Below are 26,394 nucleotides of genomic sequence, written 5' to 3' on the forward strand. Positions count from 1 at the left end.
GGAGCATTGGTGACTGATCTCCGTATACGACTGCGGTGTTGGCCGAAACGGGCCTTGACCAGTTGCTGTGTTTGTCCTATATAAGGTAGGCCACATGGACACCATATACAATACACCACATGGTGTATGTTGCAGTTAGAGAAAGAATCTAAATTGTGTCTGACATTACCATGTTCAAACGTATTGGTGTTGAATGTGACATTGCACAATATACAATTCCCACATTTGTGGTGCCCTTTCATTTTAGGTAGACCCCATTCGGTTACTAATGTGTTAGTTCTGTGTGTCTTTATATCTGTCGCTGACCTGACGAGATGATCTTTAATGTTTTTTCCTCGTTTGTAAGCAAACAGAGGGGTGTCTTTTGTGGGATCAATGCTCTTGATTATGTTCCAGTTTTTTGTTATCAGTCTGTGGACTTGGTTAGCATGAGTGCCAAAGGTGGTGACTCATACAATTTTGTCAAGAGTGGGTTTGTTTTTGGTTTTGAGAAGTTCTTCTCTGGGGCAATGCCAGGGACGTTTCATAGACTTCTTCACTAGTCTGTTGGGGTAACCTCTTGTGACCAGTTTGGTTTTGAGTATTTCAGCTTCCGCATGTAGTCAGCTTTGTGTGTACAATTACGGCGTACCCTGAAGAATTGGCCAGAGTGAAGCCCATCCCGTAATGCGCGGGGTGTTGGCTTATATATGAGAGGAGAGTATTTCTTTCTGTCAATTTTCTATGAATGGAAGTATAGAGTATACCATTGTCCCATAAAATCAGAGAACAACGATAACAGATGCTGAAGCCCCACGGCAGTACGTGCCAATAAGGCTGCATCATCTGCGTAGAGCAGGGCTGGAATCAGTCGATCCCCCGCACGGGGAATATCCTGAGCAGAGACACACAATACCAGGTCTAAATTATTAATATAGAGGGTAAATAGCAGAGGAGCCAGGATACAGCCCTGTCTGACTCCTCTTGTCATATCTATTTTCTGTGTCAGTTTGCCCATTTGGTCGCATCGTACTACAGCCGAAAGATCCCTATGCAAGTCGGACAAAAAGTATGCAATATTTTTGTCCATCCCCATTTCTAGTAACAGAGCCCACAGCTTGGATCTATTTACTCGGTCAAACTTAGAGGAAAGATCCATAAACGCAATATGGAGGGATCCTTTTTTGGCTGCAGTGTGTCGTGTTCTTATCTAGGACCCTAATTCGATATTCCCGATTTATGCCCTTGTGAGGTTATAATCAATAATGTCCTGACAAAGGCACAAGAATTAGATTCATATTCAGTAATAGCCCATGCAATCCAAAGCACAGCAAGGCTACTCCCATCGACTCCTAGAAAGCACAACGCGTTCTTTAAACAAACCAAGCCTCCAGCATCCCGGGAACCCCCCCCCCCCACTTTTGTTTTGATTTGAACAAGAACTCCTGAAGTCCTGCAAGAACTGTTAGTTCTTGGTGACGTCTGAAGTCCAACCTTACGTCAAACCCGGCACCTTTCAGGTATAAAATACCAACAGTTGCCTTAAGCAAGGACACAGTGGTTTGGAGCAGAGCGATCATCTACTTGCCCGAGAGCCAAGCTGATGAGAGTGCCTGCGGAAGCCGCCCCTCCTGTTTGACGCACTGAGAGAGACGCTGTCTTTTTCTCCAGCCAAGAAAATACAGCTCCGGTGTTTCCAGCCTCCCCTTGCAGGTTGCTGGGATATCGAGTCCTGAGGAAAGAGATACCAGACCTCCCACATTCTATTACCAAGGTACGGAGCTGATTAAACCCTTAGGAGAATTCTTGATGCAGATTCTTGGCAAAATTATCTTAACCAACTTAACTTAACACTGCCACTTACTTGTCCCTTCCCACGTATTAGGCTTAGGTCAGGTACACCGGGGTAGGCGTAGTTAGAAGCACCAGTTGAGCCTTTTAGTCAATGTATTTATGTATGTATATATTTTAACCATTTTAAAGTATCATATGGCTAAGAAACCGTATCAATGCTTTTACAGTATTATTTCATAATACTACTTTTACTGTACGCACTTTACTTTACTTTAAGTATTGCAATTGTGGCAATTCATTTCTCTTGCATGAGAAGGAAGACTGCTCAATAAATAAGACCCTTTTATTGAAAACGCCTGTCTCTCTATTTCTCTGCATTCTGGTGAAACTAAGTATGCACTGCTGACTGAGTGAAATATCTGTCTATTGTTTTCACACGACTCTAGAGATATACTCTTATTCTGAGGGAGCAAAGTTGTCATGTTTATGCGGTTGTCGGAGACTGAATCCCTTCTTGTCTGAGCCAGGGGAAGGTTATCCCTCCCTCTTCATTCAAGAAAGTTTCCAGTGACCTCCGAGCTAGCTGTCACAAACCGAAATTAAGTTTAACATAGTCAGTAGAGACCTAGATGACCTCAGTCCTACGTCTACACTGCTGTTTATGTTATTCCAATGCGCAGAGCCTATTGGGAAAATAGGAACTACACTACATGGCGCCCAACGTTTGGTAAGGCGATAATCTAACGCAAGACAATAGAGTAACTCAGTCGTGCTTTTTCACACAGAACCCTTTTCCCATAAAAACTCCAATAGACGTCTGAAGTGGGTGAAAGGTTAATTTCCGCCGGAACTTAGTAGGATGATAATCCTATGTATTAGTTTCTGGTTTTGATCAACGTTGAAGGATACAGTGTTCCAAAATATTGTGCACCTAATCTTTGTTTCCTTGAAACTCGATCTGCAACAGAAAACTTTCAGTCAGTTAAAATGTCAGAAAGTGACGACGAAAGGGAGCGATTAAGACTAGCAGCTCAACTCTTAGAGGAAGACACAAGTCTTCATGAAACCAAACCAAATGCTATACTCATTCAAGTCAATCTAAGAAGAACTACAACTCTAAAACTTATAGAAAATGGGCTGACACCGCGAGGTGGTACAGTCATATTCGTGATAGAGGCACACGAATATCCGCAGACAGAGGTATTCTATTCATGGATACACTTTCCAGCAGCACACGCTACGACAAAAGACTTCCACTATTACAAAATAGAGGAACCACCGGATGAATACACTCCTTTTGAGGAGATTGAAATTCCACTAAAATACCAAGAGCACATGCTCTGGTGTAAAGGCGCCCTAAAACATAATAATCACATGACCAGGCTCGGTCCACTAGGTAGACCAGAAGAAACGGGGACGGTCCTATGCAACTATGTTACACACCCAGACTAGGAAATAATGTCAAGCGAACAACTCTTGTTAAACTGAAAGAATTAACAAAGGCATATAGAGAATTAGTTCAATTGGCAAGGGATGATATAGAGAACCTCCAGAAACTGAAGGAAACAGATATAGCAGCCCAACCATTGGAACTTGCCAGAATCATTGAAAAATCCTATGAAGAGCTAGGAAGAGATAGTTTGGGTGGGAAACCGATAAAACCCCAACTAACTGAAAATCCTGAAAAAACATTTATTAAAAATAATTTAAAAACTCCAAAAAAGAGTTTGGAAGGTAATAAACAAACCATTCCCAGGTAAAAACATTTCCAGTCCAGAGGATGGTCTCCTTAGAGTAGAGAGAGATCTACAGGCTGAGAAGATAAGTCTCCCCAAAGGGAACCCTCTGAAAAAAGATACAACCTTAGAGATAGGGATAAAATAAGAAAACCAGACAGATATTAGGATGTTAATACATGTCCCTCTAGATCATTCTCACTGAATTCTTCTCGATCTTCCTCACAGAAATCGAAAAGAAGAGGACGCTCAGAACACAGAGAAGAGCACGCCAAGTCCAAAGACAAGGAACCTGCTCATCAAAGTAAAAAATTACAATTTCCCAGAAAGAAGGTAGCAAGTATTAAGACTAAACATGCCGAGGATACTGAGGACACAGCTGAAAAACGGAGAGTGGGCGCAGACAATGCTAGACAGCGGAGCAGAAGTGACCATAGCTCACAAGACCCTGATGAATCTTCTGGAGACAGTGGACATGAATGAGTACATTCAAGTGGAAACTGCAGACACACGAGTTATTGTGCCCCATAAGCTATATGAAATAACACTACGTATAGAGGGAGATAAAACCAGGAAAATTAAAAGTCTCTTTTGGGAAAAACTTTCAAAAGGCTATGACATTCTGTTAGCTGAGAAAGACTGGCCACCAGAGTTTGTCAGAGAGTGCCCTCATGGCGAAGAAATGATTCTGCCTGCCTTCTCGAATCATATCCCGATTCATAAAAAATATACTTATGCAAGAAAATGGGCAGTAGCCCAAGCTCCTGCTTTGTACAAAAATCATGTAGGATGGGATGAGGACTCACCTCATCACAAGATCCAGTTAAAAAATCCGCCCACTGCACTAAGGCAGTACCCAGTTAAACAAGAAGCTAAAAAACAAGTCAGGGAAATCCTAGATCAACTTGAGTAACAAGGGGTGATCGAAGCATGCACCTCTCAAATGAACAATCCTTTGTTTCCTGTCTCCAAGCCAGACGATTCGTATTGTCTAGTTTTGGACTACAGACACCTTAACTCCTGTTGTAAAACATTTGCAGTACAAAACTCACATAGTGCAGCACTAATGAATAACATTGTGTGCAAGAAATATAAAACGACATTAGATATCTCTAATGGATTCTTCTGTCAAAACATTGCACCAGAAAGCAGATATTTGACCGCTTTCTCAATATTTGGATCGCAAAAACAATTTTGCCGACTCCCACAGGGATTCAAGAATAGCCCAGGATTATTCTCAGCAAGGGTAACAGAGTTACTACAAATATATGATGATGAAGCATTATCATATGTCGATGACATCTATCTCACAGATGATGACCTGGAGACTCACTTAAAAAGGGTGAACACCATAATACTTGGACTCGCCTCAGAGGGTTACAAATTCAACTTTAAAAAGTCACGATTTGCCCATCTAACTGTCCTATTTTTAGGTTATCAATTATCAATTGGAGGCAAAAGCCTGGCAGACAATTTCTTAGAGAAGTGTGATATACTCCAAGCTCCCCAAAACGCTGAAGAATTTACAATCACTACTAGGTTTCCTGAATTTCAGAAGAACATACATTCTAAATTATGCTGAGAGGGTTAAACCGCTCTATGAATTAATAAAACCAGATTTCAAACAAACCAATTGGACTCAGAAACACACAGAAATTTTGAGATCACTACAAACAGACATGTTAACTAAAACAAAATTGCAAACACGTGAGAACACACACAATTTTGTAATCCGAGTCATCCCAGGAAGATGCGGATTCACATACCTGACCTCTAATGAGGGAGAAACGGTACCTATAGCTTACAAATCACATTTGTACACTGAAGCTGAGATGAAATTCAGCTCCACAGAGAAAATTCTAACTGCGGTTAGAACTGCTGTAGCTAAAGAAGAGCCCTAGCCCAAGGCAAGAGAATAACTGTTTTTTCAGCAGAATCAGCCCATGAGGCGTTAACAAGTCCACGTAACCTGGTTAAAGGAGTATTAGATCCAGAATGGGTAGAATGGGAAACTTCTTTGGCCACAGAAGATGTTAAATACTATTTTGACCCAAAACTGAAAAAACTAGATGATCTAGTATATGAACGGGAATATCCTCTGCCAGCTGAAATTCTTCCTCTAGAAAAATATACCTGCGTAATCTATATGGACATATTCGCACAGCACTTTGATGTAGAAAACAAATCCTATGATGCAGCATGCGCGATTGTTAAAGGTCGCTGACGCTCTGGTAGATTCAAACCAATGATTAACAAAACAGTATCACTCAGGAAATGTTCAGCTCAGTGAGCTGAAATAAGAACCTTAATGATGGCGCTTGAAAATGCTGATCGCGAATTCCCCACACTAATAGTGTGCGATTCGTATTTCTGCGTCAAATCCTACAACAGTGACATGCATACATGGATCAAAAACAGTTACAAAGATGACACAGGTGCCACAATAAAGCATAAAAGGCTTTGGGAACAGGTAGTTCTTTTACAGAAAGAACTACGAAAGTCTCACGTGATACACGCATTGAGTCATCGACGTGATGGCGTTCACGTTGCAGGGAATTCATTGGCTAACACAGCCATAGCGGAAGCGGCTCGGCCGGCTTCCGTAGCCACTGAAAAGCGTTCAGAAAAAACACATAGATTGGGAAACCATGCTAGCGGTAAATGCCTCATTAAAAGGCGATTATTCAGCATTACCTCTCAACTATCCACTCAGTAATACTTACATAATTGATGCAAACTCCGTTCCGTTTGCTCGAATCCCTGGAGTGGGGGATAGGGTAATTCCAAACACGAACAGGAGAATCTTATTACTACAAGAAGCACATATGGGGTCGGGTCTGAGGCACCAAGAAATCCTGAAATCTCTGCTGGACCTACAATCAGAGTACTGGTGGCTGGGAATGAGCGTAGAACCTACAATCAGAGTACTGGTGGCCGGGAATGAGCGTAGATATCTACTATTTTGCAAAAAATTGCGAGGACTGCAACAGAGATCACAGTTGTGACCCGGTCCAGCCTATAGCCCAGATACCATTACTAGAAAGCTTCAGGCTATCTTTAAGGCAGAAAATCCAGTAGGAGAAATGCGTCCCCATAATAATTAAGACAGAATTCACTTAAAATGTAGACCACCACACTCGGCTGACGCCAGAACTATTATAAAAGATTTGCGAGTCTGATCGGCACATACGCAATTGGCATGCTACATTCTGATAAGGGTCCCGCGTTTAGCTCTCGAGCTTACAAGGAGGCCATGAACAGTATGGGCATCGCATTGTGGTATTCTTCTCCCTTCCATCCTGAGGGAAATGCGGTTGTGGAAAGAAAAACCGGGACATAAAGCAATCTATAACGGCGAGGGTATTAGGTTCAGGTGATGGGTGGGTCAAACATTTAACAAGTGTCCAAAGTAGTCTTAATAATATGCCAAGAAACTCTCTAAAAGGTCTCACTCCATACGAACTATTGTTCGGAACTAGAATGCTTATTCAGGACTTAGATAGTTACACTTCAGTGGTAGAAGAAAAAAGCTTTGATATCAAAGATCTTTTGGCTGTTTTACAGGATCTAAATGAAAAATGAAAAAACCTGATTAACATAAAGTTGAAACAACAGTCGACATCCACTGAAGAAAAACCACCTGTCCCAGCAAGACCTGTCTGGATTCCAAAGATTGGGGATCTGGTCAGAGAAAAGATTGCGGTAAAGAAGGAATTTGGGCCTTCATACAGAAAAGCAGTACCTGTCTTAGCTATCAACGGAACAAGATCAGTAGTACTACCGCCCCTTGCTGGTAAAAAGGAGAACCGAGTTGTATCCATCGACCTGGTAAAACCACAATCATGTGGCCAATAATAAGTAGTAGGCCCAGTGGACTCCCAAGAAATAGCAGAATACCAAAGTTTGCTACAATCCAAGAGGCTCATGCTGAGAGACTAATCAAATTGGAGAAATCAGTAATGAATAAAAAAGGACTGTGCAATAATGCCATGGAACTAGTGCCTCTTGAAACCCAAATAATATCAGTTTGTCAAGAAACACCAATCTACAATGATGTAGCCCCAGACTATTCTAATGAAACAAAGAAAAATGCAAAAGCAAATGAAAATCCGGAAGCAATCCGCAATCCCTACAATTGATAGAACTGCATCAGGCTACTTCATCAACTTCGACAATTTCTCTGAAGACCCAAGCGAACATGAAGAAACGCCTCCAACACAAAGTTTTAAAAACAAAGTAATTGAACTTTTCCACCAACTGAAAAAGACTTACCTAATATCACTATGGATTGAATTTTGGATTGTGTTAGGTGTACTTTTCCTCCTGCTTTGGCTCATCATGGTTATATGTTTGGGAAGATTCATTGAAGGAAAATATAGTACAATGGACACAGCAAGTGACACAGCAAGTCAGAACATCAACTTGGTCCTAAAGCCACACACATCTTCTCACATCAGAGAACTGTCATCAGTGAACATCACAGCCATTCCAATACCCGGTGGGGTAGCATGGGACAGAACTGATTATGACATTTTGGGCCCGGTCGAGCTCTTAAAGTATCTCCACCAGCTCAAGATTTCATTAAGTGATTTTGTGACACCTAGTACCTTCTCTGATGACTGGGACTTTGAAAACATTAATAATATGATGTCAGATTTAGTAATGTCAGCCAAATTTACAGAACAAGATTACTTGCAGGGTTCATCCAATTATGAGGAGCTTTACTTCTACAACCATTATGGTGATCACTATTTGCATAAAAGTGCTCAGCCTAGAAATGTTTTATCTTTTAACCAGTGGGAACATTGTCCTACTCCACCAAAAGGCAGTTCAAAAAAGTTTTCTGATAAATTCCAATACTTCCCAGGACTTAATAACAGTGACCCAAGAACGTTTTCTTTTAAAATGTCAAATAGAACAGGAATGAAAACAATGTTGACAAATACTAAATTGATTTATTCAAAAAAATGTTATGACAAAATGTCTACATTAGGTTTCGAAATTTGGAAAAACACAATTGAAACAAAAACAATCTGGGGTTCCAAAGATTGGCAAGTACAAGGCCTAGAAGCACTTTTTAGGGCCTGCATGATCCCAGAACAAATTATTTTGTTGAATGACACAATTCAACAAACTACTTGTCTTGGCCTTGATACGATAAAAGACATGAACACACTGTCTATTCCAAAACCCATGCCTGATAGTGACAGCACTACTGAAGTGGAGATAGACGTTTCTAATATTTTATACCAAAACGGAATACATACTGATTGGAAAAAGTGGTTGATCTGGCCAACAGACACGAATAACTGTCAAGATAGGTTCCTGAACAAAACACAGGGGCTCAAAATGACCAGACCAGACCCTAGATATTCCCAGAGACAACATCCAGGGATAGTTACAACATACAGTATAGGGAAACTATGCCTTGAGTGGCTACAGAAATCCACACTGGCTGAAATTAAGTAACACTTGACTTTACTTAAAGACGGTGCTGACTTGCGTGATTTCATAATGGGACCACGCAAACAGCGTCAAAAACGTTTCATAGCCGCCGGTATATACGCTGCATACAACGAAGCATGGTAAATAATGCAAAATGAGACAGCAGAAAAAATATGAGAAATTGATCGTATAAATTTGGAAAAATCACTTTCTGTTGTGGACAATGGGTTAAGGACTCTGTCTTCCAGAATATATTCACTGGACAGTATTGTATCGTCTGCCTTTGACATAATAGAGCAGGACCTACTAATGCTACAGCATGGTCAGTCTCAATTACGTTCTATTGTACAGCTTGGATGGACGTTGCAAAATCTGCGTTCAGGCTCCGTACCATGGCGTTTAATCAACACAACGTCATTATTCGGTATCCTTAACCTTACTGATAAACAAATCAGTTTGGCACAAAAAGGAGCAGATTATACAATCCTGAGCATTGAAAAAATTGAGAGATTACCATTGACAATGTCAGAAAGACCTGTCATTGAATGGATAATACATGGAACGATTACAATTCCGATAACAACTTTCCAGTTTAGTTACTGTCAAGAGTATATACCAGCAGGCCAGTATGAAAGGTTGGGTAAAGAATACATCAAATCAACCTGGGATTTACCTTATACACACAGATGTTATAGTGAAGGAAACAGGGAGGTATTTCTTAGTGGTAAAAATTGTAAAAAATCACTAAGCGGTACACTTCTGTGTCAAGGTATTAATTTGCATGGAGCCTGCGAAGGGTCTTCAAACAACCTTTCATGTCACCTGCATGGCACACCTGCAAAAGAGATAGAGCCATTTTTTAGACCACTTTCTAATGGTAGTTACATTTTAATAAGTGACCACAGCTGTTGTGGCATGCTGCCAGGAAAAGCTTATCTGACAACTGTAACTTCCAGGGCCATTTGCTGTATGCAAGTATTGTATCCACACTGCAATCCAGATATGGGAGCTGTGTTATGGCCTCGGTTGAATATCTCTTCTATTTGAATTGATACTTTAAGCAGAATGAAGTCTACTCTTTTACAAACAACTGTGCCTCTAACGTCATCAAAAGAAACATATGAACTGTAAGTTGCAAGGACGACAGCAGAGATACATACCCTTTTATCAACAAATTGCCCCGTACATTTCGTACAAGTGTTAAGCCCAATCCTAAACATGTCTGATACCACTGGCATCGCACATGTATTTAAGACAATTTTTTCTGGACTGTTAACACCATTTGAAACAGTTCTGGGCATCTTCCCGAACTTTGTCCATTCTGTCTTTGGCGACCTACCCTTAATCTTGGGACTCGTGGCAGGAATTTTATTTTTGCTTCTTCTGCACTGATATGGCAAGCCAATCCACAGGCAAGACTCTAGCAACGATGGAAGAAACGATCCTAGCAATACGATACCAAGACCGTATCACTAAGGTCCTCGGATTGGCCCGGCTCAGAGATCTGAGTACATCCTGGTTTCTTTCATTCAGACCGATCTGGCATAATTGCATCATACCTGTGCTTCAATGTCTGCTATGCGGAGAAGAATGCGTGTTGGACATCTGTCTTACACTACAATCAGCAGTACCAATGGATATCGATACTTTGCTAGGTCCTGTAACGACTCATGCATCGTGTTGTCCCCAGCGGCTACTGATTCTGATGACGGCACTCATTGAGACTTCCCCACTACGAATAGGTGGCGGCGAAGTACGAGAGGAAAGCAGCACCAAACAGGTACAGCCTTCTGTGAGCATTGCTGATCCAACCATCAATGATAGCAATCACGCAGAGAACTGCACAGTGGCAGTATGTTCAAACTTGGTCGAACTTTCACCTAAAGTGGTAGACCAATTTTTTGCAGGTCTGTCTGAAATAATGTTCTCTCCAATCAACGAGAATAACTCTTAAATAAAAACAATGAGCACACAGCGTTCCCTGTGAGGTAATAGAAATTTTCAGGTAGCCAATGTGTCCCCCTACTCGCACCCTATCCATGCACCCATGTTCCTTGTATGTCGTGTAACTTCTGTTCTGCTCATGCTAGAAAGACGCATATGGATTTGCGTCGAACCTTAACATGTCAGCTATCCAGTCATGCATGAAAATACCGTTCATTAGGCTTCTAAACCTATGCTGCCAACGTCTTTACATGGTACACTTTTGAATAAAGCACACGTTTTCTCCATGTTTCCTGGCCCAGTCGAGCCAGGCCCTTAACGAGTCTCCAAGTTCATTTCTGCCTCTGAAAGCTACAGTTTAGGTATGCATCCCTGACCTCTACCTTACATCCTGCACAGACGAGCGGTGCCCGGCTCGGCCTGCTTACCTGCCAAAACGTTATTTTGCCTACAGTTATCTGTTCAGCCTCCGCGAAAACACATTCCAGTCTAGTGAAATAGGTAAACATATTCCCAGCTGCAGAGCAAAGGGCCCTGCCTTCCTGTCTCCATGCAAGTAATTTACTGCTCCCGTTACCATGGCAGGCCCATGGCCCCCGCACTCTACATGAAGATTCATATGCACGCACTAGCATTCAGTAATGAACGGCCTCTGCCCGAGAGACCTTTTACTTCAGACACTACATCCTCCAAACATGGAATACCAGATATGCTATAGGTATAGGTCGTTCTGACACCCCAGACATCAGTCTCCTCTACTCGTGCAAAAGTCAAAGCCCCCAGTTCTCCCCAGTTACACGTCATGCTCAGTTGCGCGCGCATCTAGGTCAGAAGTTTCTGCCTACTCTGCAAACTTTCACTAAGCATCCACCCACTTGTGACGTTTCATGTGACGTTTCTCTGACATGTCAAGTGCACGCCCATGTGTACGCCTTCTTACACGCCTCTTGTTATGCACATGTGTTCTTATCTCTCTCTATTCACCTGTTACGCCTACTGCATTGGAATCAAGTATACTGTTTTACTATATATAATGTGTGATGTTAATAAAATGTTGAATATCCCTTCCTGAGCCTTCGTGTTGATGGAACTCGATGTCCATACCTCGAGGTATTATTGGTATTGATCCCATTAAAGCCCGTATGACTCAGATTCCACGGACTCTGCCTCTCATTAATTGAGCTATCCTTTGACTTATAATTGTATGGAACAATGATACGGTAATTTTATTTACCACATAATTTGGCGCCCGCATAGGGACCCCCCCCTTCCCCACTCGCCGGCGATGTCCCGCAGGCCTTGACCCCTTCTGCAGCAGCGACGGAACCAGTGCACTTCTGTGGGTTTTCCTGCTATTCTCCCTCGGGCCTACGGAGGAGACGGTGACTGCGACCCAGCATCCAGACGAGGCGGTGAGGAATGCGGAGGATCCCGACCAGAGCCCCTATTCGAGAGAGCAAAGTCCGAGGTATCCAGAGGCCCACCTGTTCCGAAGCGCATGCGTAGGAGAATCGTCACCTGACGCAGTCCAGTCCAGTCCAGTTTCCGAGGCCTTCAGTTTCTGCTTCCCGGTGAGTACCGTTATTGGGAACGCATCTAGACGGGTTCATTAATTTGTGCCCGGTCAAGACAGGTCTGGGTACACAGACCTGGTCCGGTCGTGTTTACTTAGGTAAATACGGCAACACGTGTCTCTTTATGGGACCGGTCTGTACTGTTCTACAAGTGCATCTAGTAATCCAGTGCATCTAGTAATTCAGTGTTCTAGAGTCTCAAGAATTCACCAGTATTGTGTTTTCATATACCAGGTAGTAACTGTTCGAAAATGTTTTAATGTGTTTTTATGTCGTGGTATGAATGATTGTTTGCAATTCATTATTGTGTTTTTTGTGTTCACGTTCAAATCAGTCTCGACATGCCACTGTTCTCGAAATTACGTCAGATAGGAACTAGGAAAGGGATACTCGAAGAAGCAGTTCCCGTCCCGCCCAGGGACACTCCTGGACATTTTATGTATAATAAGCATGGCTTAGATGTCATACTGTACCTAGATTTGTGGGTGGACTACACCAAGGGTCTGGAAGAGAAGTATAGATGGCCTGTCTCAGGGACATGGGATGCTGAATGCATCATGAGAGTAGAAGAAGCATTATGGAAAAAGAAAGCCAGACAATCCCAGAAAGATGCCATAGAATTATGGCGTAAAGAAGCGCATAGACAAAATGAAAAAGAAATCAGGAAAGCAGAGAGAAGTAGAGAAGAATCCGAAAAAGCTAGAGAAAAAGAGTTATTAGAAGAAGGAGAACGAGTAAGAATAGAGCAACAAGACAGACAAAGAAACGCCCTTATTACAGGACTGTATCCAGTTCTAGCCGAGGGCTTGCCCAAGGCGACCCCGGAAGTATCATGTAACTTGCCACCACCATTGGTCCCAACTAAACTCCGTCATAAACAAACCGCAGCAGACATTTTCCTTTCTTCCTATTTAGATGATGTTGCTCTAGCATATACTAATGCACCCGTACCACCCGTTAATAATGCACAGCAGCCTGCTCCGTCTGTTCAACCCACTGTCCAAGCCACGACCCCTCCACGTTCCCATGTCATGCTTCCCGCGCCTGTTACTTCCCCTACTGCTGCCGCTACTGTTACTGTCCCACCTACTATTGGTCCTCATAATCCTTTCGCGACAGCTGCAACACAGAGTCCACCTCCATTACATATGCCACCTATACCCACTATGACATCAGCAGCTACTGCCCAGTCAGTTCACGCCCTCGCTTCCGCTTCAGGAGGCGCAGTAGGAGGACATCTTCACACCCCGCCACAAACAAAACGAATGACGTTTAGAGAGTTAGCATTACAGCGTACACCTAGAGCAGCTACCTTCGAAACCCTTAGACAATACATGACAGATTGTAGATATGACCCAGTACCTGGCAAGGGGGACATGATGTTATTTTCGCTACGTCTACGACGCGTTACGGATTATTTGACGCTTTTTCCCAAAATGACTAACCATCTAGACAATATATATCATTTTATTAGAACAGGGGAGAGACCTGAATGCATTCGCGAGGCCATGGCACATCAGAAGGTTGAGACACAAAGTATGATCTTACAATTTCTGATTAATTGTTTGATAAGGGAACGAGATCGACCAGGTACAAGCCAAGAAGAGAAGGATATACTGATAAATTGGAGTAATAACATAGCTGATGGTAAACATGATAAACAAAATTGCATAGACACCATGTACAGAAAGATCCGCAAAGAAATAGTAATAATACACGAAAAAGAGAAAGAAGCTAGGGGAGCCGAGAAAGAGAGTGAAACCGAGGAGGAGGAGGATGGGTTAGAAGAGTCAGATGAACGCCAAGAGATGATAGCGTACGTAGGTAGAGCAAGACCTTTTGACCGACCCATACGCCTAGAAAACAAGAAACGTTTTCTTTCCCCCATACCAGAACAATGTTCTCTTGAACATTTATTCCAAGCCACGGATAAAATCCTGAAAGAAAGAATAGGTTACAACGAACTTAGTACAATGCGTGAACAGGAACTAGCACGGTCCGCAGTACAGTGGGCTGATAATAACAGCGTATATAAAGATGATTCAGTAGTGCAAACATTTTTGAGTCTTACTCCAACTGAACAGCGTTTAGCTGGTATGTACATGATCCAACATCTCATTATGCTATATGAGAGTCAGCATTCTGATCCAGGTCCCCTATACAATATATTAGATGACTTACTCCTGAATAGATGGAGAGGCCTAGGTACCGATTTAATTAATGTGATCCTTGAACAACGTCATAAATACAGAACATTTTTGACTCCACATTTTGTTCCCGTTCCACCTCCAGTAGGGAAACCCTTTTACATAGACAGACAGAATCCCTTACGAGAAGTTCATCCCGTTCAGACGACTCCAGGGGGTGCGCTTCAACGCGTATTCGTATATACACCCTTGAGTAAAATGGAATTATTGGAAATGAAGAAAATAGTGCCATGTCATGATAAAGATCCAGCAGGGTTTCACCGTGAATTAAAAGACATGTTACTCATGGGAGATTACACATATCCCGATATTATGAAAATGTTAAAAGTACTGTTACCAGCCGGTATTTACGAGAAGCTAAAAGAAAAAGAATGGGAGGTGGGAGATAAAAAGATTATCTGGACTGAATTAGAAAACGAAGAAAGTACACGAATCCCAGGTACTGGTCTTGGGGATAAAACTAAAGCATTACCAGGATTATTAGTACAGGTTTTGCCGAGGTTATTGACAACTAAAAAGGAAGACTGGGATGCAATCTCAGCCTGCAAACAGAAACAAGATGAAGACACTAGTGATTTTTATTCCAGATTTGAGAAATGTTTTATTATTAATAGCGGCCTGAAAACAAGTAGTGAATCATATCCACATCTTTTTGTGACTAAATTAGTAGAGAATTCCTTACCCCAAGTTAAGAATAGAGTCCTGAAAGTCGAGAGCACATGGCAAGCAAATACACCTTCCCAAATGTTACAAATGTTACAGTACCACCAGAACCGAATTAGGGAGGAACATGATCATGAACAGAGACGTATGAAAGATACGAAAATGAAAGTACTAGTAGCTCAGTCTGTTCCAGCAGATGGTCAAAGAAAGGGTACAGCACCTCCAGGTCAGTCTGCAGTTCCCGTTAAAGGGAACTGCAACTACTGTAAACAGCCAGGTCATTATATAAACGAATGTGCCGTTCTGAAACACAATATTGCTACCGGCAGGACGAAAGAAAGACCGCGTCCTCCCAGACAAGAACATGTTCCACAACATATTCCACAGAACATGCAACCACCACAGCAAGCACAACAGACAGTAGCTGTACCCCAACCACAGCCTATTGCTGCCACTCAACATGTCACACAACAAATGTACCAGTTTGTACAGTCAGATTACCCCGATTACCAGCAGTACTCATGAAACAGCCTAGAGAGGGAGGTTGGCTTGCCTCTTATTGAGGTTCCTGTAGATCAAGAGGGTCCCTATGTACATAGTCAGGTCTTAGGGAAAGACAGAAAAATTTTGATTGACACAGGGGCAAGTAGAACTACCATCAGTCATGACGAGGTTCCAGGGGCACCCCTCTCATGCTCACAGAATGTTTCCCTGGGTTTTTCAGGAAAGCCTATTGTTAACGAAGTGTCAAAGCCAGTTTCCCTAGAAATTGGTCCATTGTCCCGCACTACAGACCTGTTACTTACGAAAGCATGTCCTGAAAATCTGCTTGGTATTAAAACGTTGAAAGCATTAGGAGCTGTGATATGTTGTTCTCCGGAAGGAGTGAGATTATTCTTATGTGACTTCAAAGGTCATTATGTGTTGCGAGATTTTGATCCAAGATTGCAAAATGTACCAGCACATTTATGGGCACAAGGTCCAACTGATGTAGGTTGTATGCACATTACACCATATCGTGTCACTCTCAAGCAAGGAGTTGTACTACCCCGAATCCGACAATACAAATTGCCCCCCGAGGCTGTAGCAGCCTTATTAAAAATTATTGACGAATTGATAGCCCACGGAGTAGTTATAGAAACTGATTCCAATGTATGTAATTCTCCAATCATTCCGATTCTCAAACGAACTGACCCAAATGCACCACCAGTCTACAGATTGGTGATCGATCTTCGAGAACTGAATAAATGCATTGTTCCTCAGTACCCAGTAGTGCCGGACATATCCTCCTTGTTGACTGCCATTGATTCTGAAGCTGCGTTCTTTACTGTAATTGACCTCAAGAACGCCTTCTTTAGTGTCCCCATTCATCCGGAAAGCCAATATTTATTCGGATTCTCTTTAGATGGCCGAAGTTTCAAATTTGCACGTGCACCTCAAGGGTTCACGGAAAGTCCCAGTATTTACAGTCAAGCCCTGAAACGACAACTAGACAGTATTCACATGCCTGCTGACACTGCTCTGCTCCAATATGTTGATGACTTGTTGATCACTGCACGGACCGAACGTGACTGCGAGCACGCGTCACTGATTGTCCTATGTTTCTTGGCCGAAAAGGGGCATAAAGTGTCCCCTTCGAAGCTACAATTCTGTGCCCAGCAAGTGGTTTACCTTGGGCACTTGCTGTTCAAATGGGGTAGACAACTGACACCAGAACGCATTCAGTTAATTGCACATCTGCCACAGCCAAAGACACAAAAGGAGGTACGGGCCTTTATTGGCCTCACCTCGTACTGCAGACAATGGATCCCTCAATATGCATATCTAGCCAAACCACTCATACAGTTGACAACACAGGAGGCAGCGACTTCGACTGTCCTCCCTTGGACTCAGGAACACACACAAGCTTTTGACGAGTTAAAGAGAGCCTTATGTCAAGCACCTGTTTTAGCGACACCATGTTATAGCAAGCCTTTTACACTTTTTGTTACTGAACGCGACGGCACAGCATTGTCTGTGCTCACACAAGATCAAGCAGGAAAACACAAGCCTTGTGCTTATTTTTCTAGTACATTGGATCCAGTGGCCCAGGCTCTGCCTGCGTGCCTCAAATCAGTTGCAGCAACAGCTCTGGCAATCAGACAAAGCGATTCAATAGTGTTAGGGCATCCCCTGACAGTACAGGTTCCACACTCAGTGGAAGTTCTTTTGAACCGAACCCAGACTCAACACTTGACCATAGCAAGACTGACTGGATACGAATTGACATTGTTTCAGCCACACATAGAGATCAGACGTTGCAATACATTAAATCCTGCCACATTGTTACCCTCAAGCACAACTGACCCGACACCACATGACTGTGTAGAAGTCATCAACACTGTAACGAAACCCAGACAAGACTTGACAGACATTGCATTGCCCGACCCAGACCTGACACTTTACGTGGATGGTTCATGTATGAGAACAAGCCCAGGAGAGTTAGTGGCCGCCTATGCAGTGACCACTGAAACTGAAGTCCTAGAAACACATTGTATTGACACACTGTCTGCCCAAGCAGCAGAGCTCATTGCTCTGACCCAAGCCTGCATTCGAGCCAAGAACCTGAAAGTAAACATATATACAGATTCACAGTATGCATTCGGAGTTGTTCACGACTTCGGTATCCTCTGGAAAGAAAGAGGTTTTTTAACTTCTCATGGCGCCAAGATACAGCATGGTCCCCTTATTCAAGCTCTATTGGAAGCAATACACTTACCTACATCCATTGCTATCATGAAGTGCAAAGCACATACGAAAGTCACTGATACTATTTCCCAGGGTAACGACCTGGCAGACCGAACAGCTAAACTCACAGCTCAGATTCAGACAGACCCGACGAAGACTGAAGTACCAACTCAGACACATTGTTTGACAGTGAAGGATCCCACACTAGAAGTACTCGACATACAGACACATGCCACACCAGACGAAATCAAGAAATGGACTGAACAAGGAGGGATCCAAACAGATCAGGGATGGATGACGAAGGGAAGAGCAACATGGTTCCTCCCCGACTCTATGGTTCAAGTTATCATTAACACAGCACATAGTCCAGCACACTTAGGAGAAAAAGCCATGTTAGACAGCATTCAGAATTTATGGTTCAACAAGCATTTACGAGCAGCAGCAAAACAGAAAGTGCGTACCTGCATGATCTGTTGTCAGTTCAATCCAGGCAAAGGTTTTCCCGTGGAACAAGGTGGTTTCCACCCTCCTGATCATCCTTTTGAAGTCCTTCAGATGGATTATATCCAGATGGACCGATGTAGAGGATTCAAATATGTTCTTGTAGTTGTATGTGCCCTTTCCAGATGAACAGAAGCATATCCAGTCCCAGATTACACTGCCGCGACCACTGCCAAGCAGCTGGTTCGTGACTTTTTCCCGCGATACGGCTTGCCCCGTGTCGTATACTCAGATAATGGACAGCCATTCTCGTCTGAGCTTATGAAACAGGTATCACTCCTGTTAGGCTACCAGTGGAAATTTCACTGTGTACGACATCCCGAAGCAGCTGGTTTGGTCGAAAGACACAACCAGACCCTGAAAACACGATTAGCCAAAGTTTGTGCAGAAAAAGGTGTAGATTGGATCGTAGCACTGCCAGTTGCACTCTTCTATATGCGCATGGTAGCTCACTCCAGAACTGGATTATCCCCCTATGAAGTAGTTTTCGGGCGGCCTCCCAATATGTGGGGTACGCCTATGCCTAAGAAGATTACTGATGTTGAAAGTACTATGTTGACAGATTACCTAGCTTCCTTGATGTCTGCACTACAATCATGTCGTTCACAGGTTGCGGCTGCCTTCCCGGAAAACACCCAAGTGAAACCGCATGAAGTCGTCCCTGGAGAGCTGGTGTATGTCCGGAATTTCGACAGAACAAGTCCGCTGGAACCCAGATGGAAGCAGCCTAAACTGGTGTTGATGACAACGAGGACCGCGGTCAAGCTGGAAGGACGAAAGGGGTGGTTGCACTCCAGCCATATCAAGAAATTTCATGGACTGTGTCCAGAAACTCCGATTAAAGACTGCCCCCTTTCGGACACTGACTCTAAACTTCCCCTGATAGAAAAAACTCCCCAACTCACCAGTTAAGGTCTAGTAAGTCAGATAGCGTTTAATTGTTTAAGTCCCCCTCGTGGTGAAGCGGTTAGACAGGTTTCTGACATGAATAAGATAGACCCCAGTAGTCAGAGAGATAGGCGTATCAAAAAGAGAGAAGAATACTGTAAGAACCTGCACAGTCGTTGTGTTATAACATTAATTTTCATGTTTCTTCTGAGCATTTTGATCATATGTGTAAGCTTCTTGTTACATGATTTCTTTCCTCCTTCCAACTCACATGTACATACTTTCTCTAATGATTCTACAGAGCACGCTTTCAGCGACCTACCCACCCATGAATTATCCTATTGATTAGCAATGCGCAACAATACTTTCATTCGTATGTTACACCATACTCACCAGACCAGCAATGCCACAAATTGTTGGGTATGCGGCCGACTCCCACCTTATCAGAAATACAAGGGAGCTCTGCCCCTCTTTCCTTACCCGTTCACACATAATGGTTCATGTGGTGCATGGTTTGCTTTAATGTCTTCCTTAGACAGTGAGTCCAAAGTTTCCCAAGGCAATTGGATATGGGGAAACCTGAATACAGCCATGAATAAAGCATGTTTCCCAGACGCAGACGGTCTCCCTCAAAGGATAGGGACCGATCTAGAAAATGAAGTGTATGCATTAGGTAACTTTTCCCTCAATCTCATGATCTTGAACGTCCAGTCCGAGACTAATTCGAACTTGCCGTTTATAACAGTTTTACCAGTGAAAGGTGAATTATGTGTTAGAAAGAATGGTTCAGTACACCTAGGACACAGTGATTGTAATACTGTGGTCAAATTCAGCGATAAAGGAAAGTCTACTTTCAAAGCCTCACGCCACTCTTATTTTATTTGTGGTCATACAGCTTATGTACATCTGCCCCCTGATTGGGATGGGACGTGTTATATTGCGTTCCTATTGCCACCTGTTTTTCTAGCCCCGCCTGACTATCATCGAAATTCACGCCTTGTGAATGTAAGACATAGAAGGGAGATCAAGACCCCAATTGTCGATCAGACTGAGACAACGTGGGAACAATATACAGATTTCAATAAAGGATTCTTTTTCTTTGTAGGTCCTGTCCAAAATAGTAAATTGATACGCAAATTAACAAGAACTCTCGAAGCGGTAGTGAACGAAACTACTTCTGCTTTAGGTAACCTGACTGAAGAACAATCTGCTATGAGACTCGTAGTTCTTCAAAATCGCCTTGTCCTTGACGTCATACTGGCCGATAGGGGCGGGGCTTGTAGAGTGATCGGATCCAGTTGTTGTGTTTTCATTCCTAATAACGCGCCATCCGTGTATAAGGCCATAACAAGGCTTCACGAAATAGCTCACCTGATTCACCAGAATCCAGGCACCTGGACTTGGTCCGGTTGGCTCTGGAGTGTGTTGTCCGCCTGGGGATGGAAATTGCTATCATTCCTTGGAATAATACTGCTTATCCTATTCAGTTGTTGTCTCTGTCTACAATGTGGGCCAGCGATTTGCGGCTTGTGCGCCACAGCTTGTATTCCCCGTCCAAGTACACGTTCCCGTTCCCGAATGAAGAAAGATGAGCAAATGATGTTATATGAACAGATAGATGGTCTCATGAATATAGATATATCCTAAAGGGTGAAGTAGGGGCCAAGGAGGGAATGAGGTAATAGAAATTTTCAGGTAGCCAATGTGTCCCCCTACTCGCACCCTATCCATGCACCCATGTTCCTTGTATGTCGTGTAACTTCTGTTCTGCTCATGCTAGAAAGACGCATATGGATTTGCGTCGAACCTTAACATGTCAGCTATCCAGTCATGCATGAAAATCCCGTTCATTAGGCTTCTAAACCTATGGTGCCAACGTCTTTACATGGTACACTTTTGAATAAAGCACACGTTTTCTCCATGTTTCCTGGCCCAGTCGAGCCAGGCCCTTAACGAGTCTCCAAGTTCATTTCTGCCTCTGAAAGCTACAGTTTAGGTATGCATCCCTGGCCTCTACCTTACATCCTGCACAGAGGAGCGGTGCCCGGCTCGGCCTGCTTACCTGCCAAAATGTTATTTTGCCTACAGTTATCTGTTCAGCCTCCGCGAAAACACATTCCAGTCTAGTGAAATAGGTAAACATATTCCCGGCTGCAGAGCAAAGGGCCCTGCCTTCCTGTCTCCATGCAAGTAATTTACTGCTCCCGTTACCATGGCAGGCCCATGGCCCCCGCACTCTACATGAAGATTCATATGCACGCACTAGCATTCAGTAATGAACGGCCTCTGCCCGAGAGACCTTTTACTTCAGACACTACATCCTCCAAACATGAGATACCAGATATGCTATAGGTATAGGTCGTTCTGACACCCCAGACATCAGTCTCCTCTACTCGTGCAAAAGTCAAAGCCCCCAGTTCTCCCCAGTTACACGTCATGCTCAGTTGCGCGCGCATCTAGGTCAGAAGTTTCTGCTGACTCTGCAAACTTTCACTAAGCATCCACCCACTTGTGATGTTTCATGTGACGTTTCTCTGACATGTCAAGTGCACGCCCATGTGTACGCCTTCTTACACGCCTCTTGTTACGCACATGTGTTCTTATCTCTCTCTTTTCACCTGTTACGCCTACTGCATTGGAATCAAGTATACTGTTTTACTATATATAATGTGTGATGTTAATAAAATGTTGAATATCCCTTCCTGAGCCTTCGTGGTGATGGAACTCGATGTCCATACCTCGAGGTATTATTGGTATTGATCCCATTAAAGCCCGTATGACTCAGATTCCACGGACTCTGCCTCTCATTAATTGAGCTATCCTTTGACTTATAATTGTATGGAACAATGATACGGTAATTTTATTTACCACAACTCTGAACTCTGAATTCGGCCTTCAGTTTTTTTAAACAACGCTACAGAAAATATTTGGAACTTTTCCCCTGAAAGCGAAATTATTTTGCCCATACTTTCAAAAAATTTACCTTTTTTGGCACATGGTACTCTGCTTAAAGTAGAACTATTCTTAGAGAACAGAGCTTCTATATTAGGATACTAGAGACAATATTTTACCTCAGCCTCTAGCAGATATACAGCAATTTGTATAAATATGTGATGAAATGGTCTCGACCTTCTTTTCTGTATTTAGAGCCATTTCATGTGTAATTTTCGCAATTCATTCAGCTGATTTATATATGCATTTATCTGAATGATAACACTGCTTGAAAAGCGTACAGTACAAATACTCATTTCCGTGTATTTACCGTATACCATTTCAAATGCGAAATATGTATTTTGGGGTGGGTCGGAAAAAACACATGCACCTTTGAATGTTTAATATTGCTTAGTTTTTAGTAATGATGGACATCAATTCGTGGAGTGGGTGTTGTGTTCTTATCTAGGACCTTAATTCGATATTCCCGATTTATGCCCTTGTGAGGTTATAATCAATAATGTCCTGACAAAGGCATAAGAATCAGATTCATATTCAGTAATAGCCCATGCAATCCAAAGCACAGCATGGCTACTCCCATCGACTCCTAGAAAGCACAACGCGTTCTTTAAACAAACCAAGCCTCCAGCAGCCCGGGAAAACCCCCCCTGCTTTTGTTTTGATTTGAACAAGAACTCCTGAAGTCCTGCAAGAACTGTTAATTCTTGTTGACGTCTTATGTCCAACCTTACGTCAAACCCGGCACCTTTCGGGTATAAAATACCAACAGTTGCCTTACGAAAGTACACGGTGTTTGGAGCAGAGCGGCCATCTACTTGCCCGAGAGCCCAGCTGATGCGAGTGCCCGCGGAAGCCGCCCCTTCTGTTTGACGCACTGAGAGAGGCGCTGTCTTTTTCTCCAGCCGAGAAAATCCAGCTCCGGTGTTTCCTGCCTACCCTTGCAGGTTGCTGGGATATCGACTCCTGAGGAAAGAGATACCAGACCTCCCAAATTCTATTCCAAGGTACGGAGCTGAATAAACCCTTAGGAGAATTCTTGATGCAGATTCTTGGCAAAATTATCTTAACCAACTTAACTTAACACTGCTACTTACTTGTCCCTTCCCACGTATTAGGCTTAGGTCAGGTACACCGGGGTAGTGGTAGTTAGACGCACCAGTTGAGCCTTTTAGTCAATGTATTTATGTATGTATATATTTTAACCATTTTAAAGTATCATATGGCTAAGAAACCGTATCAATGCTTTTACAGTATTATTTCATAATACTACTTTTACTGTACGCACTTTACTTTACTTTAAATATTGCAATTGTGGCAATTAATTTCTCTTACATGAGAAGGAAGACTGCTCAATAAATAAGACCCTTTTATTGAAAACGCCCGTCTCTCTATTTCTCTGCATTCTGGTGAAACTAAGTATGCACTGCTGACTGAGTGAAATATCTGTCTATTGTTTTCACACGACTCTAGAGATATACTCTTATTCTGAGGGAGCAAAGTTGTCATGTTTATGCGGTTGTCAGAAACTAAATCCCATCTTGTCTGAGCCAGGGGAAGGTTATCCCTCCCTCTTCATTCAAGAAAGTTTCCAGTGACCTCTGAACTAGCTGGCGCAAACCTAAATTAAGTTTAACATAGTCAGTAGAGACCTAGATGACCTCAGTCCTACGTCTACACTGCTGTTTATGTTATTCCAGTGCGCAGATCCTATTGGGAAAATAGGAACTACACTACAAGTGCACTTTCTTATTATAAGATACAGATTAAGACACTGATCCAGGGTGCTATTGCCTTTCCTAAAACCGTATTGGATGTCGGACAATATACCACGTTCATTAATCCATTCGGGTAATTTGTTTAGCACCACCCTTCCCATCACTTTGACCGTGGAATCAATCAGGGATATAGGCATGTATAACCCTGAAAGCCCTCTATTACCCTCTTTAAAAACCGGGACTATTGTTGATATGGACCAGGATTTGGGCATTCCATATTGACATGCCATGTTCAAAACGTTGGCCAGTAACTTTTCCCATAGAAGAACAACTGTTTTAAAGAGATCAGCCGGGACCCCGTCCGGGCCAGGAGCTTTATTGCCCATCATTTGGGTAATGGCCACAGCCACAAGATCATTTGTCTGTATAGTGTGGGTCTGTTCTGAAGAGGAGAAATTATTAATTTCAATTAACAGTTCAAAAATGTTTTCCAGCTGTTAGATTCTGCACAATTGCACTTTAATTATTACTGCTAAATAGAAGACTCTGCACAATTGCACTTTAATTATTGTTATTAAAAGACTTGGCACAGGCACTTTTAACCATTGCAGCTAGTTGTAATATATTGCACAGGTACTCTTTATTTAGTACATCTTAATTTTTGAAATACCAACGTATGCATTTCAAATTTGGGCCTTTTTGGAGAAATGGTCTTTCTGATAGGTATGAAATCTGAAAGAATTTTAAAATGTACCTTCATAGTACTAGTATTATATGTGCTTTTGTTTTTTATAGCCGCCATATCTGATAGAAAAACAAATAGATTTGGTCTAATTAAGTGCACTCTTGTTGTTATTGTTAAATGTGAGATACCGCACAAGTGCACTTTACCTATTGCATTTCAACTAGGGTATATTGAAACGTGAATTTAAAAAAAAATGGGGGCAGTGTGGATGTCCCATTGTGACCTTTATAGCTTTAATTTGAAGGAAAATCGCCTGTGACTGGTGTGAAATATGATATTGTTTACTAATGTACCACACTATGTTTCACTACAATGTAGTAAATGTGCTCTATCAGCAAAAAAATAATGCTTATATCCCACTGTGTTTTATCTTTGATTGTAATGATTTTTATTAATCAACAAATAAAGTATTACCTTACCTTACCTTAATCTCAGGCATGCCGAGATTGCCACCTCCCTGGGGGAAGCAACTCTATCTGCCATTCCTTGTCGTCTATTTTTAAACCGTCACCTTCCCATTTCTCCCTCGTGTGTTGGAGGGGGTTGGATGTGTTGTTGATCAATTTCTTGTAGGTTAGTGAAATGGCTTTCTCAGGCAGGTAGCCGTCTAGCAGTCTGTCTTTGAGTGGTGAGTGTTCGGGGGAGGGGGGGACCCTTTTGTCAGGTGTGTCTGCTGTGCGTGCCAAATCTGTAAGTATCTAAAGCATTCTGAATTGGCTAGTTCATGTTCCTGCTGCAGAGAGACAAACGTTTTCATTTCACCATTCACCCACAAGCCCCATATTTGTGGGTGAATATCCCACTTGTCAAACCCCTTCGAGGTCCAAAGGTACCCCAGTTTTTCGGAGTCCCGGAGAGGGGTGGTGAGTGTCAGAGTCTGCTCCCATCCCAAGCTTCTACTTGCTGCGTGCCAGACCTGGACTGAGTGGCCAGTCGGCCCTGTTAGGTGATGTTTGTGGGGCTTTGAGTACAGCGCCCTATTGTAATTCCCTCCTGGTAAAAGCTCCCTGTCCATGGCATAGCCCGGGTCATCCATGCATTCATAAATACCGCGGTTTATTGCTGGCAGATGTGAGGCCCAATAGTACTGTTTGAGGTCGGGAAGGCTGATGCCTCTGTCCTGCCAGCAGCGCGTTAGCTTGACCAATGCTGTTCTTAGTTTCCCGCTCCATAGCAAATCTCTTTGGAGGCCCGCTATATCTCTGAAATAACTTGCAGGAACTGGGTCTAGGGAATTCTGCTGTGCATAGAAGAAGCGGGGCAGGGACATCATCTTAAAGAGTGCCACTCTGCCCAACACATACAACTAACTTGATTTGTAAGTGCTGGTTAACATTTTGTATGCACAAGGTGTGAAATTAATAGCAATAAGTGAAATTGTAAATATGTTTGCAAAATGTAGTAAACAGTGTACAGAACTGTGAGAAAGTATTAAAATTCACTTGGATTAAAAGTTAATTTGATAGCATACCCTGCGTTTAAAAGTGTGGCGAGATGCTGGCATGAGAGTGGTTTAAGGAAAAC

The 26,394-nt window shown here is 42.8% G+C and overlaps 1 protein-coding gene across 1 annotated transcript in view; it reads left to right on the plus strand.

Annotated features, from left to right (window-relative positions):
• Window positions 1-26,394, plus strand: part of TNFSF14 (TNF superfamily member 14) — a 180,574-nt gene that overhangs the window by 57,738 nt on the left and 96,442 nt on the right. The gene's annotated exons all lie outside the window — the stretch shown is intronic.

This window comes from Lissotriton vulgaris, chromosome 1_1 (genome assembly GCF_964263255.1).
Source record: "Lissotriton vulgaris chromosome 1_1, aLisVul1.2, whole genome shotgun sequence".
Taxonomy (NCBI): domain Eukaryota; kingdom Metazoa; phylum Chordata; class Amphibia; order Caudata; family Salamandridae; genus Lissotriton; species Lissotriton vulgaris.